We start from the raw sequence: 15,426 nt of genomic DNA, 5'->3' as shown, positions 1-15,426 counted from the left end.
GACCTAAATCTGTTTTTTGTTTGTTTTGCTGATCTGTGTTTTTGTGGTGCTAGCTTGACAAAAAGGTCTTATTACAATTTATTTTTTTTTCTCACCAGAATCATCCCACAGAAGGAGCCCTTGAGGCTCAGATCAGGATGCAGCTCACTTATCTGAGAGGAAGGCCCTGTATGTTAACACAAGCTGGGCAGTGGCCCACTCCTTCCTCAATATTGTTACTCTTTGTTTTTATTCTTCTTCTCAAGGTCCACAAATACGTCAGAAAAGACGTGTGGCAGTGAAGTATTAGGATTTTTCTCAGTGCTTATCTGAGTGACCATTTAACACAAAGTGTAACACAACATGGTGACAGGAGCCTTTTACTTGCAACAAGAACTGAAGCAGCTGCAAGGAACACCTACACTTACATGGAAATGTCTACATTTTACAGGCCCTTAAAACACATATTTCACACTAATTCAGATTACTATTTTGCCTATGACTCTTGCAGTTCTAGTTCACTATTGTTTTATTAAAGGTGTGTTGAAGGTGAACTGCCATTAACTATACTGTTACATATTGATTTCACAATTTGAATTAATGTAATTTTCTGTTGTTCTCCCTACTAAATGTACAGCAGCACTTCAGTGCCCCAGTCAATAAGATCAATAACACTCATGTGAAGTTCAGGCTATGTCTGTTGCTGGTTTGTTCTCCCTTTCTCCTTGCTCTCTTCTCACAGGGTCAGACAGGTTTTAGTAAATGCAAAATCTATGGTCCTGCTAATAGGCTGTGGGACTTCTCTTGATGGATGCATTCTGCGCACACCAGTTACTCTGAAGCAGAATATTTCATACCTCATACTGATTTTTTTTTAATCATGCTACTATTTCTTCTTTCACGAGAGAAAAAAAATCAAATACCAAAGGTATTCTTTGTGCTTTTTACTCAGGCTTTCTGCAAGCCCTTGTTAACAACTATTTGTGCAAGTAAAATTTCATACTTGGTAATTTTTAAATAGCAAGTCATTACTCAATAGCCCTTGCTAATCCTGATGTCAGAGCTAAAAGACCAATATATAAAGAGATAAATGTGACTAAGTTAAGCATGTGTTAAAAAAATTGGTTAAATGGCTCAGAATTGGTGTACTAGCAACCTGGAAATCTATACCTTAGTGGGAGTGAAAATATCTGGGCAGTTAAGTGTTAAGCCCTTGGACAAAATAACGTTTAAAACACAATGTGCCTTGGTGTTGTATGTAAAAGTACTTGTGATTGTTCCTATTCCATGCATGGAACAAATGTGTCACAAGCAGAAGTCATAACTAGTATTCAGATGGCAAAATGATGGTAAATTTAGAATTGAACATGTACACCCTGAGTAAGTTTCTCTTTCAAAAGTTTTCATGAAATGTCAGTGGTCCTATTTTCTTACTGTCTCTTTTAAGCCAGGAGTATACATATGTGCATAAGTGGATGGAAAGCATCTGTGAAAGAAAAAGAAAAATGAGAGCTAATGTCTTTTGAATAATTTTGAGAATAAAAGAGGATATGTATTAAATATTAAATTGGTATTTGTGCTTCCATTTAACAGAATGGCAGTAGCTGCAATAACTAAAAAAAGGAAAAAAATCTTGGCAAAAGAACCTCGCCTCTGCTTTCCTTTCTTATTTCACAGTGAGGTGTAGATTGACATTGTGATGATTCTCTATTGCCAGACTTTTCCTTGCATTCTTTTCCACATACAGCATTATTCTTCACATGTGTTCACTGACATGTAAAGAGGTGTTACAGGATGCCCTGCTTATCCTTGAAGCATCAGTGGCTGGATGTGATAAAAATAAGGTTACAAAAAGCCAGCAGGATTGATGCAGCTGCTGAAGCCATGTGCTTTACGTGCCCAACAAGAAAAGCAATGCACTTCCTGACCCCTGCACTGTAAAGCTTAGAGAGTATAATTAGAGAACAATAGTTTAACCTGGGAAGGTACTAAATTAACCCAGACAGGCATGATAAACACAATCAAGTTTTTTGTTCTGTCTCCGGATAATAGAATGAAGTGTATGGATCAAAGGTAAAAGCTTCACATCTTTCTGCACTGGCTGACCGTCACTGAGGATATATTTTGAGAATTTGTCTGTTCATGGCTTTCCTTATATATTTCCATATGGTTCTGCTTTCTGAAAACAGATGACAAGAAATAAGATGGAGATAAAAATAGGAGATGAGTGCCAACAGTGAAGGTATGTCTATGAACTTGAGAAAGCTAAAAGATGATAACTTTATATTCTAATTTATGGTGCCAGCAATTTACGAGTGTCTTCTGTAAATATCAAACTCAGAAGCTACTTTTCTCTCAGAATGAAGACTAGTGTCTTTGTTAACAAAAGGAAGCTGTCTTTGTGCTTTCTTTCCATTCTCTCTGTCCATTTTGTTGCCTTTCAAAAAACCCTTTTAGCTGTATGGAATACAACAGATTTAAAATGCCTCAGAGGACCTTTGTGCTGAATTGTTTCTTATTTATTTTTTCTAAATTATTCTTAATGAAAATAAAAACCATCTTGTTCTTACAATTAATTTTTATTCTCCCCTATGTCTCTCCCCTGCTATTCCACACTCTGTAAAATGACTGAGAAACACAATGATTAAAAATTCGCATCATGCCCATCTGCCTCTGTGCCCTGCACTTTGTCATCTGGCAGTCGGGTATCAAAGTAGCCTCATCAATGTTCTTTGAAAACTAAGCAGATTGGACGTGCAATTTATATGTAAAACAATTACACTGTGTTAGCTTGCTTTTTGGCAAGAGTATTAGAGCTCATCTTGGAGATAGGAAACAAAAGCAGCACTTCATCTTCATAAATTTTAAATGAGGGGAGGTGTGTGTGTGAGAGAGCGGTCTGGCAGGAGCTTTTCCCTGCAATCTTTTTCTAACTAGTTCTTTCCTCTCTAGAATATGTCCTAGTGTGTGCTACTGACATTGGATGGAATAATATGTATTTTCATATAATGCAGGTAGTGCTAATGAGTGTCCTACTAGACATTCTTTCAAATAATTTCTTTGATATTCATTTAACACAGAAGGCTGTACCTCAGTGACAAGCTTCAGAACCAAAGCTAAAGAGGGTTAAATGAGCTAATTTATGTTTTATAGACTCATTTTCAGCCAGACAAGTTTATTTTGTCATATTATCTGCGCCAAGCCTACTGTGGTATGCTTTTAAAACACTTCTAAGTGCTCATTCTCAGATCTTTATATGCAGCATTCATGAAAGTCTGTCTGATAAGAACATTAAATGCCATATTTTCTTCAAAAATCTATGCCAAACCCATCATACATTGCTGTTTTCTAAAGTCCTTCAGGGTGTTTGAGAAAAAGTGTGTGATGGAATGTACTGACTTTGGAGAAATTCCATTTTTGGGGAGTATCTCAGAGCAAGTTCAGTGATAATTATGCATTTTAGTGTGGTGGGTTTTTCTTGTCTGAATGAGAGGCATAATCTGTCCTGCAGCACTTGTAATGGAGTTCTGAACAATGTCAACAAGAAACGAACAATGTGTTTGTCCTCCTTAAGAAAGGTCTTTACTCTGAACTTTAATGCTAACCATAAGCATCAAGAAATTCTGAGTGATATTAACCATGGGACTGAAACATAGTCTGAGTTGCAGCTTGCCAGCATTGTGCAGCTTTGTACTTGAAGTTTGGCAAATTTTTTTTGTTTAATGAGGGCAATATGTCTGCCTTGAAACTAAATATGCAACATTCCTCTACTTCATTCTTTTCTTCAAAAAATAAAGTGCTTAATTTAATGTAACAGTTATGAGATTTTTTTTTTGTGTTTCAGAGATTTAGGGGAATCTATAGAAAAATCTTTAAAATAATATTTTCATGAATTCTAGCTATAATCTAGTCAGTTTTTATTGTAGGTTCCATCAGCAGTTAAAAAGGATTTTTTCAATTTTGAACCAAATATCTTGCCCATAAAAAATTCTACTTCTTGACCAGGACATTCCTGGAAATAGCTTGTATTTTAATAAGTAGAACAGAGATTTGCAGCTGGCGAGTCACCTCTGGATTCTTACTCATATTTTTTACAGGAAAGATAGAAAAGAACTAAGGTGGCATGGGATGGAAAAGTTTTTTACTGTTTGTTTGTTTCTTTGTTTTTTTTTTCCCAAGTCTGCCTATTTGAAATAATATTGCGGTATCAGATGTGGAAAGTGATGTGAAGTTTATACTTTACATTGAGATCTGTATTCTGACAGTAAGCTTTTAGGGGCCAGTAAAGTGGCCCCTAAAATTAAAAGTAAACAGTAAAACTTCATTGTATCTAAGTATAACAAGTTTGCATAGTTTCCACAATTGGTCCCCCTTGAGGAAGGCAGTAACCTCCAGCCAGAGGAGGTTTTATGGTGCTCAGAATCTTTGGGTAACTTTGGAGATAGATTCATTACAATGGTTTTTCTCTCTGCTATGTTCTTTGAGGGAGACTATCTTAAAAAACAGTAGTGTTCTGACCAAGGATGTGAAATTTGATCCTCTCTGCCAGAAAGAATGATGAGGGTTACCTAACTTACCACCTATAGTAGGCTGTTGATGTTGCCTGAGATGAGTTCTCACTTCAAGCTGTTGATCCTCTCAGAGCTTGCTTAACAGTATCAAGATAGCTCCAGTGTAGCTCATGTAGTTTTTGCCATCCAGAAAATCTACTATGGTGTATTTTGGGATAAAGGTACAGTGAAGGTTTTCTGTTATATATAAAATTTTTAAACAGCTGTTGAAAAACTTGTGATACTTCACTGAGTGGGGTGAGAGCATTCATCTGGATGATTAGATTGTCCCTTTCTCTATAGTGAGTAATTATATGATTTATTGTGAAGAAGAAAAGAAGCAGCCAAAGAAATTTTCAGCATCGTTTAGAGTGCTCTAGGATGTTGTCCTCAGGAAGATACAGCCTTGACTTCACTGTAGAAGAATTAACCATTTTACTATTTCTTTTAGTTTATGGGTTTTAGTAATTTGGGGAAGAAAGCTTCTCTCTTTTTTTTTCACTTTGTTACAGCTGCTCACAGTAGAACAGTATACAAGTCAAGTGAAAAAATATAATTTCTGTGGAAAAGAACCCAAAATTTTGTGAAGATGACAAAGTACTATGAAAATGGGCTAGAAGTAGGAAAATATTTTTTTTTTTTTTTTACTTAATAATGGTCACCAAGAAAGACACTGTGCTATTTGTTCATGAGAAATTTGTAAGGGCCAGCACTGGACATGGAGGATCACATTCAGGCCCACCTCCACTGCAATCCACACAGAATCCTGCACCTGAAATTCATCACCCTGGTCAGTTCTATATACAGGCTAACTATAACAGCATTCCTGGGTATTCCTGTGGGGTAACTGCCATGTGAGGACTTAGGGAACATATTCAGAGATCACATTCCCTAGGTGATGGCAGCTGTATGGCTTTGTGTGTATGGTATGCTCCCTGACAGGTTAGCAGTAACTGCCCCTGACTTAAAACCAAGCAAGAGCAGATTCCAGCAGATGCTGTAGCATGGTCTCTGCAAGCAGAAGCAATCCTGGCCCTGATCTGATGGAAGGCTGTGCTGTGCCTGTGTCAGCCTGCCAGCGACAACTGCATTTTATCACTTGGTAGTGAAGAAGGATTGCTGTTTGGCAAATCCTCACCTCTCTGTTTCCAAAGCCATGCTAGCAAAGCTTTGGCTCTTGAGCCATGTAAATATTGCTACCAGCAAGAATCAGTCCTCACTATTGATGGCCACATGTGCTTGGCAAGGTTGGTGGGCCTGTACAATCCAACCTTGGTTTGCTCAGAACTCCCCATATGGGGAAGGATGCAGCGCTCCTGGCTCTTGTTCATTTCCAGCAAACTAGCTGCAGGTTCTGCTATTAGATGACACAGAGAGAAGAGAAACAGTGTAAATGCAGGTCAAGTGAAATTGTTAAGTAATTAAAAGAAATCCCTTTTAAGATACTTATGGCTACTATCATCCGCCTTTCTATTTTGATGCAGGTGTGGGGAGCATATTCAAAGCTCCATAGAAAATTTTTGCATTTGTAAGTCCAGAAGGTCATAATTTTTGAACTGCTTTTATATGTGTCTGAACATCTAATTGAGCTGAAAAACAAAAATTAAGAAAAAAAAAAAGAATTGATGCAACACAGATAATGAGTACAGCAGTAAAGATTTTAAATAGTTTTGAATGTTTTTACCCAAAGGGGAGTGGTCCAATAACTTAAGTGGATTATTGTCAGCTCATAGGAAAGCTCAGATCACTACTAAATATGAAGCTGCTGATCTTAAAATTGTCAACAGGATATAGCTGTCACAGACATGTTGAAAGAGACCTCTCCTTTGTTTTAGAATAATGTAAAATTTAGTTGTAGTATTATAGTGTGTGTTGAATATTCTTAAATTTTGAATTAAGAACCAAAGAATTTTAATTAGCAGAAAATCAAGAAAATTATATATGTTGGGCCCTAGGCATTAAATAAGCACAATGTTAAAAGCTGTTTAAAAGAAGAGGAATAGCACTGATGCCCAGTACAAGGACAGCATCTGCCTGGATTTGCTGCCAATCCTGAATATTCAGGTGGTAATACACAGTTCTTGTGTGACAGCTTTACTCCTGGCAAGTGAATTATGAAAGCTGGTTCTGGTGATAGAGACTGGTGGGAGTGGTAGCTTTGGCCTCCTGAACTGTCAGAATTTGGTGAACAGAAAGATGGTGACATAGAGGTGTCATTGTCTTTGCATTCCTTTGCCTCTTTTGGGCCTCTTGAGCTTGTTTTGATCAGAACTATAATATGTAGGTTTTGACCACCCCAGAACATAAAATCCAAGTGTATTTTTCAAATTTTCAAATGAGTTTTTACCATCTTAATGAGTGAAACCAAACCCTCAAATTTATATGCTTCTGTTCTTCAGGCTGTCTAAATTTAAATTTATTATATCAAGCTCATTTCTAATAGAAACTGCTGGGGATGTGATCAAAAGTCTTTTTAAGTTCAGCTTTTGTCCACTGTCATTGATCTGCAAATTTTTCAGTCAGAAGATGTTTGAAATGCTTTTCACATTGTCAGATTCCTGCCTGCCCCTTTGTGAAAGTCTTGATTTGATTAAAAAGCATTGCACAATTCATCAAGGCTTCTGATCTTTTGGACTAGGTGCTGGTTAGTGTTTCTGCAACACATCCCTAAATGGAAGACTGAGTGGTAAGAAGTCTGTTTGAAGCAGGAAACTTGTCTATTTGTCAGAGGTCAAAAGGAAAAGTAATTTTTACTGTAACTAATAGCAAAGCGCTGTGCTTGAGATTCAAGAGAATAAAAAGGCTTCAAGATGTCTCTTCTTCTGCCACCCCTTTCCTATGCTACAAAATTCAGCATGCAGATATGACCTTGCTTGGTGTATGCGTGTGGGTGAATTTTGAAATCAATGTGAAATCATGGTGGACTAAATTTTTTGGACCAAGGATTTGTGTTGTTCTGCAGTATGATGAACAGGTTTTGACACCTTTTTAAAGAAAGGGAGTCTCTTAAATGGTGTGACTGTCACACACAGTGGGATGGGCAAAGACCCCCTTTCCACATGCATGCCTCTGCCGAAGCTGGCCGTGTCTGAGCCGTGTCCAGAACTAGGTGTAGTGTTTATAAACTTCCATGAGCAGTTTAACAGAGTGTGTGTAGCTGCATTTCTTTTGTGCCCAAGCTCACTCATATTTGCCAAAATATACTGTGCCATTGGCCAGTGCAGTGCTGCTCATGGCATTTGTCTGTGCCACAGGACACTGTGTGAGGAAGTCTTCAGAAAAACATGTGTCTTGGATTGACCAACCAGTCCTTGAGAGGTAAAATTAGTGCAATCTGGATAGCTAAAGGAAACAAAAGAACAAAAAACATCTGGCAATAAAGTTGTATCCAAAAATAAAGAAGACATATTTACATGTCTTTTAGTTAGGACTAAGCACTGTAACTATTTCCTTAAGACTATGATAAATTCTTACTCCCACCATTCAGAGACTGAGTGCCATCTTCAAACAAAGATGACCAAAAATACCTGGGGATGATAATGCAGATTGAAATTCAATGGTTTGCATGTTCTTGAGGTCTCAATAGCTAGTAAGTTCAATTGCTGACTACAAAGATTTTTATTTGATTTTTATTTTTTTTCTTATTTTCTGTTAATCTGTGGTAGAAGCTTTTAGGAAAGGATATGTTCACTGCATTTTTGTAGTGCTGGTACAATAATGTTCGCACTTGGACCTTTAAGCATGTTATACATGAGAGCGTAAGGTTTTTTTGGTTTTTTTTTTGAATATGACTCTTTAGGAAAGAGGGTGACATACACATGATTTCTATTTAAATTTCATATGTGTATGCCCTCCTACAAAGCCCTAGCAACTGCAGCTTGAGTCTGTGGGACAAAAACAGTTGCTGACTTCTCCACTGTGCTTTTCACCATCTGCTTGTAGCAATGTAAATACACAAAATGATGAAATTTCATGTTTTTTCAGATCAAAAAAGCTATAATGAAATACTAATGAGTCTTATTTTCCCAGTTTTAGTTGTCTTGCTGCATGAACTTTTCTTCTATATCTCCAATGAACAGTGTCATGTATGTTTTGTAAAAGTTTTCATTGACATTAGTATCAGGGGCCCTACTTAATGGTTGTACCAGCTTGGTATATGTTTAGGTTAGAAATAATAAATTTCTATGTATGCCAACCTCATTCAGGGTTTTTTAGAAGCTGTGATGTTCTGTACCATGGAGCCTTGCTTACAGTCACGTGAAGATGACATTCCTGTCCAGGAAGGCTTGTGAAGCTTTCTAAAGCTGTATTCTAAATAGATGGTGGAAGACACTATAGATGAAACATGTAGTAGGTGTCTTTCTCTGTTTTTTCTTAGGCATAAGTTAAAATTTTTAAGCTATTTAAAATTCTTTCTTTAAAAACCCTGCTTTTCCTCATCCTATGTATTTATTTCTTTTAAGTGTCTTTGCTGCCACTCCATCTCCTGCAATGTGACTGTCTTGCAGATTATTTGATAAGAACCCAGTCATCTTTGTATTTTGTTGCTTTTGCATTTGTTCTATATGCGAATATGTGACTACGCCTTTTTACTTCATCTTTGGTAAATAATCTCTTGGATTTTCAAATGGACACAGATAAATATGGAATGTAGAGGAATTAAGATCTCTCCTTACTACTGTATACATGAATGCCTCTGCTGGTTGAAAATGAATCTTGTAGGAATAAAATTCACTCTTCCCTCATTTTTCCCACGAAAAATCCTGTGCTTTGGAAAAGAATATACTTCATTTTGCACTATGCAAAAAGCAACATCTTCCTTCTCTTTTGCAGGTGAAACACAGGACAAACTGCTGTGTGTAGGGTCTGCTAAAGTCAACTACTCTGTGGAGTCAAAGTCCCTGTATTTGTCTGTTTCTCTGATTTAATGCTGGCAGAGCCCTCTCTGAAAGCATGATATAGATTTTAGTCTGGACCTAGTCACCAGTTTGCAGTTTGCCCTTTATGTTATACAGCTGTCAAGTCTGTGCTAGATTGATTTCTCCCTACACCAAAAGACCAGCAATGAGATCAAGTGCCAGTCAGTTTTCTTAATTAGATTCCTTTTAAATGCTTGCTGGCACTCCTTACAGTGTCATTTGAAGCTGGATCTTGCACCCCTTGAGGTGGAGCTGCCATTTTTAAAGGCTCATTTTTGCATTATTGTCTGAGTGTCTGTTTTTTTATGGTTTTCTCTTTTTTCAAAATGTCAAAATGCTTAAACAGTGTATCAGTAAGCTGTAAAGTCATGAACAGAATTAAGAAATAGAGAGCTTGTTCTAGAATAATTTAAATGGTTGTGTTGCTGCTCTTCTGACGTTATCCTGTCTGAGAGTGGCAGGACAATGCATAGCACCTTCCATTATGTTTCATGGATCTAGAAATTATGGAAATTATAACTATGATTAAGAATTAAAGGGTAACAATGACATAACAGACATGACATAGTCTTCATTCCTTCCAGGAAGGCCTCTACTAGTACAGGGAGCATTGGCACTTAGAGACCCCTGCTGGTGCCCCCGTGCAATGCCTTTGTGTTACCTTAAGCAAATGAAAAGTAAACATGTTCGGACAACTAAGACTTTTGTTTAATGTTGCTCTATGCTTTGCTATTTGATATGATCAGTCTCTTTCCCATCCATAATTTATTTTCAGAGGATTTTTGTGACCTTGAACATGAGATAAAATGTCGGTTCCTCTGGGATCTGTACCTGAGATGTGCTGACTTTTAAAGGAAATCTTTAGTCAGAGAATTCCCTGAGAATCTTAATGTCATAATCTTAAAAAAAAAAAAAAAAAACCCAAACAAAACACACACTTTTTTTTGTTTGCTCTCAGCATAATTGGCTTTTTGAATTTTTTGAATTGCTGATTCAGAACATGCCTGAACAAATGGAATAATTGTATATACAAATGAATTGAGAATTATTATACCCGTGATGACTTACTATTTAGATCTGCTCATCAGAAAGCAGAAGTGTGTCCATCTGAAGTTAATTTACTAACCTAACTGGCAATAAGTGATTCTGTTTCAGGGAAAAGGCAGTGCCTGAACATACACAAAAGCTCTGTAGATAGAGAGTCCAAATGTGGCCAGATTAGCAAAGATCTACGGTTGCAGTGAAAAGAGCAAACATGAATATCCTCACTTTTTCCAGGGCCCTAAAATGAGGTGAAAAGCATCTAAGTATTGCCATAGATGCCATAGGCAAAGAAGTAGCAAAAGGATACTTTCTCTTTAGGTTTCTTTAGGTTTGGTGGTACCCAAAATTGCCCTGCAGCTCACAAGAAAGCTGCTGTGCTACCTTAATGTGGCCCATATTGCATCCCAAAGAATGAAGACTAGAAATCTTTTGAGGAACTTCCCTCTGACTGTATTTTTTTTCCCTAGTTGTGCTGCATCTGTAGTGTTCTGTGGCCCAGGCAAATCTGGCACGTAGCAGCAGTGTACTTGTTCTCAGTGCCAGTTCTGTGGCCTCTGGACACTAATTAATTCTTTTGAGTTACTTTTGTAATATGCTATTATAATTCTAAAACAAATAAAATGGCAGTGCCACAAGAGCACCTTGTGTTCCTGCAGTGGCTTGACTTAAATTCCCCACAGTTCTGACATAAGATATCAAGCTTCTAAGAACTGCTTGTTATACCTTTAAATCACGAAGGTGCATGGAAGGCTCTCCACTCTCCACTTACTTTTCAGTATATTCATTTTCATATGATTTTAAATATATACAATGAATAAGAGTACTCTTTACAAGTACACCAGGGAGGCTTTTTTACATGTGCTGGTGTAAACAGATTTCTTGTACCAGACCATAAAAGAAGCTCTCCATTTCCATCATTACAAGGTTCTGTAGCTTCAACTGATTCATTTCTCCAGCATGACCCTTGTTCCTTAGCTAGAATTTGGTAAAAAAATTGTTATTTTTTTCCTGTATTCCGCAGCTGTGATCAGCTGGAAGTAACCTGAGAATTTCTCTCCTAAGCTCACCCTGACCACAACTGTTCCTCTCTCCTTCACCGCATTCACCCCTGCTCTTTTCAATGTGTAGGGTGAAGACAACTGGTCCCTGCTGGCATCCTAGCTAGTTGTCTGTCCAGAAAAAACATATAATTGATAGAAAAGCCATGTCTTTCCTTCAGAAGATTCTCATTCATATGAGTCTGATTATTTCTGAATTCTGGCATGCCATCAAAATTAGCTGGAATTTCTCCAGTCTTACTGGAACACTGGCAGACATGAACCTAAAGCTTAATCTTACCTTAGAAATTACAACTCAAATGCTTTTTTTGCATGACTTTACACATTTTTGTCATTTCTTTTGAAAAGGAGGTTTTGTACTGTATGCATACACCTTCACAGTTGTTATCACTTTTGTGTACTGTTCCATGATTGTAACAAGTGATGCTGCAGGCTTGACAAGCTGTTGATATGGATTATTGACACTCGTTTCTAGTGACTTATGTAGAGGCGCAAAAAAAAAAAAAAAGTCATGCTCTTTTTTTTTCTGTATACTGGCCTAATAATGTCAAGTTATGAAATATACCAACATTGATTCTTTTAGGATTAGGGGAAAAAAAAATCAAAAGTGATTTTGTGCTTTTCAGGTCACTTGCAATCATTTTAGTGGAATAACAACAATTACTTCTCTTTTCTTTTAACTGCAATTCTGATTCTAGAGATAGTGCTTTCTCTTTTCCATTCTCCTCTCTGTGACTAAAACACTAATGTAAAATATGTTTATTAGTTTAAAACCAGCAGAACTTTTTTCCACTTGTATGCCCAATGCAACAGATGTGGCTGGAGCTTCTCACAGAGTGAGAGCATAGAGCAATTCCTTGTAGTAGATGATAAGAACTGTACACAAGAAAACACTTTTTAAAGGGACATTGCCCATTTTTCTGTAATCCCTTATCTTCTCTACTGAGTATGCAAAGGTGGTAAGTAATGGGTGAGTGAAGAAGCCATCTTGTCTAGTTTTCCTTTTATAAAGCACTGTCTAACATGCTCACATAGTAATGAAAGCACTTCATCACCAGATGGCAATGTTGCATGAGCCTAACCCCTCCACCTCCTCACAGGGTTGTAGCACGAGCAGTGGAAGGAAGTGGTACAACTTGTTTGGGAGAATGAGCAGCCATATTGTCAAAACTCTTTCATCTCCTTTAAAAGTACCTACAATGAAGGTCAAAAAGGATAATTTTCCACTTTTTCAAGTGAAGAGAAAATCTGGAAAGAAATTTGTATGAAATTCAGCTTGAGTAAAAAGATCAAGGACACCTTTCTTAAAGAAATATATGCTTACACTTCTTTGTCCTATTTTTTTGCAATTGTTCTTTATAAGAATTAACACCCAGAGACATTTCCAAAGTTACACTAACTTTACACAAGAATACTGCCAATCGCAGTTCCCAGAAAGTGAGATTTTGTTTTTTGTATTAATGGTTACTGAGGGTGTGAAATTACATTTTTCCTAACTTTAAGGTGTCAGGTGACTGTATCTGTTGTAACATTGCATAGTTTTAGAAATCCTTGGTTTTGTTTTTTTTTCTCCTGAAATTAATTTATAATGTAATTCTGCTTACACAGGATCTTCCCCAAAAAATTATTTGAACAGAAATTATAGTGTCAAGACATATTTTGCATTGAATGTTCCATTGAGTTCACAGCTGTTCTGTTTATTTGTATTACACATAACAAACACATATTGCTGAATGTGTGAATAGTAATGAATCGACTGTTAAGATTATGGTCAAGTAGCCTACTTCTAAAATTGTAATAATGAAAATGGAAATCTAATTTATTGAAAGAGAACAGATATTAGACAAAGTCTAATTGGAAACACAAAGAAAAAATTTAAGGCTTTCATAGTAAAGAAACACAATTTTATAGAGGCAAACTTAATTGAACTCTACCTGCAAATGCACAAAACATTCCTTTGTCTTTCCAGTAACTTTAATCTATGTCCATCCCATAGATATAGCTGAAGTACTCATAGTATTAGTAAATAGTTTCATGGTTTTTATCTATTTCTGAGTTGAAGAAAGCTTGAGGAATAGGCTTAAATTGAAGATTGTTAGATCACTAAACAATAAACTGAACAGAGAGCATTATGTTCTGGAAGTAAGTAGTAAGGGATTTGGGCCCAATTGGTTTGTGCTTCCCCAAGACACTGACAATAGGTGTCTTGTTGCCCTTGGGTACGCCTTTAATATAGCAGGTAATTCTGCCCGTTGTTTTCCTATATTGACTCCAGAGGAGAGCTAGGATGATTTAGTGGCTTCATTAAGCACTTAGACAGAGAGAATGAATCTGGGCCTAAAGCCGCAATATAGAGTTAATCATCCTTGTTCTACACTATTTTCCTCCTTCTCCATCTGTGGAAGGCAGGAATAGAGCAAAGGCTGGTTATCAGCCATATTTCCAGTGGTCCCTCACTGGTAGTTTGGGGTGTCTCCAGTGATGGATGTGTCTGTACCTTGAACTTCACATTTATCACCTGGGGTAAAAACCATAAGGCAAGGTTGGTAAGCAAATTGTCAGACACACTGCAATGGTGGTAAAGTCCTCTCTCAGTGGTTCCCTTGCTTTGCTCTTCCCAAGCAGGACTTTTCCAATGGATGATGGTGGGATTGTCCTGGTTTTGCATACTCTATGAAGTGCCAGTGAGACTAGCCATATCTCTGCTGGTTTCTGTTTGCCTGGAACCACAGCATCCTTTGCAAGATTTCTTTTTTTCAGAAAGGGAATCTCCTCACTGCCATGTCTCTGTACATTTCAAGGCTCTGTTGGCAGAACATGACATCATTCAACCTAGAGAAGGAGGACTGAGATACTGGGAGACCTGACATGAGATGAGATGCTTGGGAGAACACAACTTACAACTGTGCCTGGAGTGAGGGCTCAAGCGTGTATGGACTGCTTCGATTACACATCACCAGGAGAGTTGTGGCTTGATTGTTATTCCCCCTCTGTTATGCTCTTGGTGAGGAAGTTTAGAAAGCAAAATGTCATTGCAAGTGTAATTTGACATGTTGTTGTAAAGTGGTTTGTTTATATGTTGGAGCTGGATAGGCAATGCATGTGTGCAAATATGGCAAGACATTCCATTAGGATTGTGTTGCTCATTCAGGCTGACTCACTTATCCAGACCACTGTACAATAAGATGTCAAACTATTGTCACCGTGACAACACTTTTCCTTCTAATTTCACACTGGTAATTTTGACAGAACAAGAAGGACTGTGTGAGTTTACTTAAAAAACACATTTGGAATGACAGGATAAATTATAACATTATTGTCTAATGGGTGGAAACGAAAATCTTTGCAATTTCAGGCTCCAGCAAAATTACTTCTTTTTTGAGGTATGGATATCAGACTTCAAGTGGATTTCACAAAATCTCCTCTAGATATCTAAATTAAAATCTATTTCAAAGATAACTCTTAATCAGCAATTCTCAGTAGGATTACTATCACAATTACTATCACTCTTTAAAATTTTTCTTTCTTTCCTTTTCTTTCTTATTTTCTTTTTTTCCCTAAGGAAGTTGCAAACCTTGCATTTATTTTTTTTCCTGGAAGGAAAATACAAAGTGAGATAGTAAGAACAAAGAAATAATTCCCCTTTTCTGAAGAGTCAATGATATAGATTTAAATTCTCAAGTGGAGGAAACATTCTTCTCCCTAATCCCCTAGGCTCTACCATATTTATGTATTTTTTTCCCCATTGGTAAATTAGTTCCTACTGACATTTTATCAAGATTTTCCTTGCTCAGTTTGAACTTCATGGAGGTCAATCATCTGTATTTGGGTTTGGTTTTTTTTAAAGTTGAACAAGTTTTGAAGTGTGTTTGGCTA

The 15,426-nt window shown here is 37.0% G+C and overlaps 1 long non-coding RNA gene across 1 annotated transcript in view; it reads left to right on the top strand.

The window, feature by feature from the left end:
* Positions 1-1,950: 1,950 nt before the first annotated feature.
* Positions 1,951-15,426, top strand: part of LOC119696046 — a 45,378-nt gene continuing 31,902 nt past the window's right edge. The window contains exon 1 of the long non-coding RNA XR_005255485.1: positions 1,951-2,221. This is a non-coding gene — a long non-coding RNA (uncharacterized LOC119696046). The remainder of the gene's footprint in view (positions 2,222-15,426) is intronic.

Source organism: Motacilla alba, chromosome Z, assembly GCF_015832195.1.
Source record: "Motacilla alba alba isolate MOTALB_02 chromosome Z, Motacilla_alba_V1.0_pri, whole genome shotgun sequence".
Classification (NCBI taxonomy): domain Eukaryota; kingdom Metazoa; phylum Chordata; class Aves; order Passeriformes; family Motacillidae; genus Motacilla; species Motacilla alba.
This window is presented reverse-complemented; position numbering and strand designations above follow the sequence as displayed.